Source organism: Neofelis nebulosa, chromosome 9, assembly GCF_028018385.1.
Source record: "Neofelis nebulosa isolate mNeoNeb1 chromosome 9, mNeoNeb1.pri, whole genome shotgun sequence".
Taxonomy (NCBI): Eukaryota; Metazoa; Chordata; class Mammalia; order Carnivora; family Felidae; genus Neofelis; species Neofelis nebulosa.
In genome coordinates this window covers 110,744,296-110,750,842 of record NC_080790.1, presented here as the reverse complement: position 1 = coordinate 110,750,842, position 6,547 = coordinate 110,744,296, and positions in this window count along the sequence as shown.

Genomic DNA, 6,547 nt, shown 5'->3' with positions numbered 1-6,547 from the left:
TGTGTCTCCCTCTCTCTCTGCCCCTCCCCTGTTCATGCTCTGTCTCTCTCTGTCTCAAAAATAAATAAACGTTAAAAAAAATTAAAAAAAAAAAAGAAACATAGTCTAAGGCTAAAGTTACAGACTTCACTTTGACTTAAAAAAAAATTAAAAAATCACTACTTGCTTATACCCCTGGATGACCTTGAGGAGTAGAAAGACAAGGATTTTTCCAACGATTTAGAAACACACACACACACACACACACACACACACACACACTGATACCTCATTTTGTTCTGGGAAGGTAGCCAAGACCTTTCAATTTTTGTGCTAATATGGTTCAAGAAGAGAGGAGAGGGGGCTTAGTGAAAACATTGTTTTGTAATCAAAAGAATAAAATGAGATACGCTTTTACAACGACCTTGCATGTCAAAAAAGTCTCTTTTTAGCCCTCAAATGCAGAGACTTAATCAAATGCCCTTTAACTGCTTGGATTTTTTTCCCAGAAACCATTCCACTGCCACCAGATTTTTCTAACGCTTCAGGTATTTCCAAAGACAAAGGTTGCCTCCTTTTCTCATCCCAGAAGCCACCAGAAGACTTCTCTCCATCTCTGCATCCCCTTGGACCCTTCCTGAGATCAAAGAATCCTGGGATGCACATGCTCCCCAGTATTCATTCCGAAAATATTTCCCTGTAGGGTTGGGCTCCACCACCAGGCTCTTTATGAAGAGACACGGCCCCAGATGGGTGAAGGACAGGGGAAAGTACAGGCTTCCAGTTATGGAATGACTAAGTTGTGGGGATGAAAGGTACAGGATAGGGCATATAGTCAGTGGTATTGTAACAGCCTTGTATGGTGACAGATGAACATTGCATAATGCACAGAGTTGTCCAATCACTGCCTTGTACACCTGCAACTAATGTAACAGTGTGTGTCAACTATACTTCAATTAAAAAGAGAGACCGACAGACAGACAGACATGGCCCAAGTTGGCATAGATGCGGGGCATGTGTATGTAGCCATGCAGAAGCGACAGTTCGTTTTTCCAGCTCTCTCTCTCTCTCTCTCTCTTTTTTTTTTTTTACTGTAGACAGAGCATCTAGGATTGGCTCAGGTATCACATTATTGTCAAAGCTCTTGCATCAAAGGCTGACACATTCTTCCTCAATGACAATTTGTAAAAGGTGCCAGAAATTATGTGCTGGATGTACAGTTCCTGGGTGCGTGTAAGCCTGTATCTGGAGGTTACTTCTGATGATGGAGAGGCATCCTTTTCCATAAGGGAATGATCTAGAGCAGATGAAAACCGTTACTAATGTAGTCTACATGGAGACAGTTTCTCTGTTGGATTATATTTTACCTGGTGTTTTATTATGCTATCCCCAATGCCTTAACATTTCAAGGGGCTTTCCCACAACACTGCCTCACCTTCTCCTCCTCATAGACCTGGGAGGCCAGTTCTCTACAGGTGAGATGTGTGAGCACTATGGCAGACACTGTGGCTAGTTACAGAAGTCCGTCTCTTCTCCTTGGGCCGGCACACGGCGAGACTACATCCCCCAGCTTCTCTTAAAGTTAGTTGTGGCCATGTGACTGAGTTCCAGCTGAAGGAAGATGAGCTGAAGTGATGTGTGCCACTGCAAGTCCGGGCCCACGAAAGCCTCCCCCCCCTCGCTTCCCTTCCAGCTGATGGGATGATGGGGTAGTGCCACGGAAGCCACATAGGAAACGTCAGTCTCTAAAATGACTTGCATGGAGCAGAGAAGCACACGCACACAAACACACACACGATCTCCTTGCTGGTCTGGAATCCGCTTGAACTATTCTGCGAGTGAGAAGTAAGTGTCCGAGTGTTGAGCTCTTACGCGTTTGAGTCTGTTTGTTATGGCGGTCTACCCTAGTCAACCTAGCACAAAAATGTGTGCCAGGAAGTGCTATGCTGCCATCTTCAAAAGACTAAAATTGCACAGCATTGGCCTAATCAGGCGGCAGTGCTGGGGTGACACAGGTAGCGGAAGGAAAGATGGAGACCCGTGTTGGTGTGATGTCGTGGCAGCAGACCACACGCTTGCTGAGTCTGCGGCTCTAAAGAAGTTGGTGGAACAATCCGGAGTGAGAGTGCGTATTGGCTGCTGCTGGGCTTAGAAGATATCACTATAAAAAAGAGATGACATGGAGAACAAACTGAGGGTTACAGGAAGGGTTGTGGGAGGGGGGATGGGCTACATGGGTAAGGGGCACTAAGGAATCGACTCCCGAAATCATTGTGGCTCTAGATGCTAACTAACTTGGATGTAAATTTTAAAAAATTAAAAATAAAATTAAAAAAAGAGAGAGAGAGATGAACTCAAGCGTGTCTGGTTTATAAGCAGAGAGTGAAAGCCATAAAGTTCAGAGACTAAGGGCCTTAAGATATTAGGAAGACCGACAGCTTCCGGACTCTAAATCCTAAGAGATAAGGCCAAAAAAGGCTTTGAACAGCACAATCTCATTAGAACTTTCCAGTAAACCAATGGGGCTTAGACCTGTTGCAAGGGTCACACTGAGAATGTTGCCTTCTCAAGCCCATTGATTCAACTGGTCTCAATATAGGTACATTACCTATAATGGAAAAAACAAACGTATAGGTTGGGAAGCAAAGAAATCAAGCAGACTTGGGGAATACGTTTGGGGGAAAAAATATAGGATGTTGTTTCTGGCACAGGGAGCCAACCAGAAGCCACTTGAAGAGAAGTGTGCCATATTTTTTAAGGAATTGTCAGAGAAACAATGAGCCTGGCCTACAAAGCCTGTGCTTGTAAAGCTACACGGAAACCTCAAAGTTACAAGAGTAGGGTGAGTTCAGGGAAACGTATGCTCCCTGCCAAGAACTGCAATGCACTCAGTGCTTTAGAGGAAAAAGGGCCAATTAGGAAGCTTCCAGTACCTCCAGGGCACAGTCTTCATAAGGTCTGCCTGGGAGGGTCCCAGTCCTGCCATGGACTGGTGATGACTGATTGTGTCCCTCCTTTCTGGAAACTTTCATTGTAGTTACAGTGTTCTTGTTATACCGTGGTAAAGGATCACTCTTTTCTCATGTGATGTGTCAACATCCATGTGTGAGAAACAAGGCGGATGTTTTCATTCCCGGTTTACCAGTGAAGAGACTAGACCCAGAGAGATTATGACCATGGCTGGGTTTCGGCCATACCACAGCCAAATACCTTGTCAATTCAGTTATAGGGGGCTAAAAATGGCCATTTTCAAGTAGCAACATCGGTGTTCTACACCAAAAGATTCTCTGAATTCAGGCAATGATCCAGTCAAACCCCAATAATGATGCCAAAACATCCTGGCTGGCTGGCTGGCTGGATTTTGGACAGAATTCACTGCATCGATTTGCCACCAAAAGACCTGGAATTATGGCTGAAGATGAGGTTTATCTCCAGAAACCCCAAGCCAACAACGAATTTGCTCAACTCAGTCCCCAAATCAATCACTGTGACGAGAATGAAACTGTCGCAAATTAAATTTTACCTCCCATTCCTGCCCATGCCTGGGGAAAGTATCGCTCTGATCCTTTCTTCTTCGCCCCCAGTGGCTGCTTCAAAGGAACCTTCCCGACAGACCAAGTCTGAGGACAGCCGTGAAGCTGGTGATGTGTGTTTCCTGTGTCTCTCCACTTTTTCTTGTGCCTGCAAAAGGAGTTACCCTCCTGTCCTTGTATCCTTGTGGCGGCCTTATAAAGAGTTTCAAGTAAATTACATGTCTTTATAGGACCGATTTTATTCTCATAATTACCTTTTGGGCAAGAAACGGATCCTTTTAGCTGAGTACCTATTCCAAACGATAATTAAAGTTGACATCAAGCATTTGAACAGAACTACGGCCTAATATAAAAGGGCAAAAATTCTTCGGAGAGATTTAGTGGGAGGTTAAACTCACTAAGCTTATGGTATTAAGTGGCAGGGAGATATTATTCCAGTATTATTCTACCCCATTTCAAAGCCCAAGTTCAAGCCCAAGTCCTACAAGTTAAGCTTAACCAAAACCAAAACCACGTGACACAAGAAATTAAGATGATCCATCAATAGCGAAGACTGCTCTGAATAGCACAAGAAACAGGGTTTGGGGTAGGACATACAGTCAGTTATTCAAGCATCAGCCATGCCTGGAGGACACATGATACAGTCACAGCATTTCTGCACAGCAAGGCCAACAAGGCCAGATGACTTGTAGGGAAGATTAGCTCCAGCTCCTCTACCCCTCCTGGTGACCTTGGCTACCTCACCTCCCATGTTGCCATCTTCCCAACTGGATTCTTCAAAGAACTGTTCTGACGAGTGAGCCAAATCTATGTTTAAGGCCATCATCACGCAGCAGAAGAAGCTGAGGGTGAGTTCAGGTTGACCTTCAGACCTGAGAGGATCCACAAGAAGAAACAGGAAAATAACTGTACGAACCAGATCAGCCAAAGGAAGAGGTAAAAATTCACTCAGACCCAAGGGTTCTCGTGACAGCATGACACAAGATGGCTCCTTTGAGTTTCCTACCAAATCAACTGCTTGTTTGGAGTCCACCTCAAGCCAGCCCCAGACATCTATAAATAATACCCAGAGCTCAATTATTGTCTTTTCCCTTCTTGATACCCATGGTTTGCCAAGTTTTTCCTCTGCCAATGAGCTCTGTGACTTGGCTACCACTTGCCAGTCTTCAGCTGTGATGTTCAGCATCATCAACCTTAGCTTAAGAAGAAGCAGGTAGGAGCCAGGTCCTCATTCTGGCCTCAAGGGCACTGGTAACCAAAGTGTCAGGATTGGTTAGAATCAATGCAAATTAGGAGTGTGTGCATCTGTGTGTGTGTGTGTGTGTGTGTGTGTGTGTGTGTGCATGTGCGCACACGCCTTTGGGTTAGAGTTTGTTTGTTTTTTAAAAAGAATCTGGGAAAGTGACCAAGAACTCTATATTTAAAAAAAAAAAAAAAAAAACCTTTTCCTAAAGGGACACCTCCAACCTAGTTCTCACAGCATAGGGAAATGATGCTGATTTTATCCTCTGATGAGCAAGGCATTAAAAAATGCCACCTTCTCATCTATTTTCATATTTGTGGGATTTCCAGTGGAGGAATTTGCCCCCTTTCTCTGCCCCACTTAGTGTAATGGAAACTACCTTAACTTTTCTCTTATGCCCTTGAATCACCACCTTCCCTGATGCAGATACATCAGTTTTGCAAATAAAATGTGAGGTGGGGGAAGTGGCCAAGGCCTTGACCCAAGAAAACTTAACCTGAAATGTGGAGGCTAGCAAAGGAAGGAAGGACTGTCAGAACCCTCTTGCTAAAAGCTCTAAGAGTCACAGGATGCTTGATTACGGGATGGCCAGGGTCAGGGCACTGATGTCAAATCTCAAAGCAAAGAAAGCAGCGTGGGGACAAAGCAGACCCACAGTCTGAAGAGGGAAAGATTGCAAGCATCAGGCAAGGCCAAGGTGGTCGGTCTTGGGTTAGGTTCCAGAGGAAGAGAGTGTGACAGTAAAGAGAAACCTGACTAACGTGGACTTGGGGTGCTAGAAGGGGAGGCTGGTGGGGAGAGCCTTACCACCCAATGTCAATGACAAGAACTGTCAATTACCAACCCCAACAGAAGAATCTCAAGAGGAAAGAATATCGATGACAGGTCCCAACAGGAAAAGATGTATTGTGTATCTCCCACAAGAAATGGAACACCCCCTAACTCGGCCAGTGTGAAATCTTGCTTCTCCTCGATGGACTTTTGTTCAAAATGACCCCTCCCAACGTCTCCCTTCTTCTCCATAAAACAATGGTCCTCTCCTCTGTTTGTTGGACTTACCTATGGTTTTGCCATGGCTTGCTTGTCCCAGATTGCAGTTCTCTACTATTCGCAAATAAATCCATTTTTTGCTAGTGGAATCATTGGCGGTCTTATTCTTAAGGTTAGTAAGAGAGAAGGCCAGAGGTGGGGGTTCTGAGTGGGGAGGAGCACATGGGCCAGGCCAGGGGGAGAAGCCTGGTGTCTGAGCAGTGCCGAAGCCACTCTGTCAACATTCGACTCACAGTGGAGGCTCACAGCAAGCATTTATTAGACTGCAATCTGTAAGTTAAGGACTGATCCAGGCTGCAGGGTGGGTGACCAGTTGTGCCCCAGACAGGTGGGTGGGGTTGCTGCTCCAAAGCCTGGGGCTACTGAGGAGGCCCCCGGGGCCCCCGAGACTCAGTTTAGGTGGATTGACTAGTCTGTAGCTCTGGAATGTGTTGAAGGCATCCATCTAAGAGACTTTGACCCTCCCCAGCTCAGCGCTTTGGCCACAGGCACCTACAACCTAGTGCAGCCTCCCTGAAGCAATTAACCATCACTCCCCACAACCCCCCTCCCCATTTCCTATTTTTCTCTGAGTTCACAGAATTAGGGCGAATGAAAGAGGGTTACAGATTCTAGTTAAATGAGGGTAGGTTGACCTGCTACGGTGTTTTGGGTTTTTTTTTAGCTGTACAAATATACCTTGACCTAGGGGAACTTCACAGGAGGAATATTATTGTTTTAGCGTCGACCTGATAAAACAGCT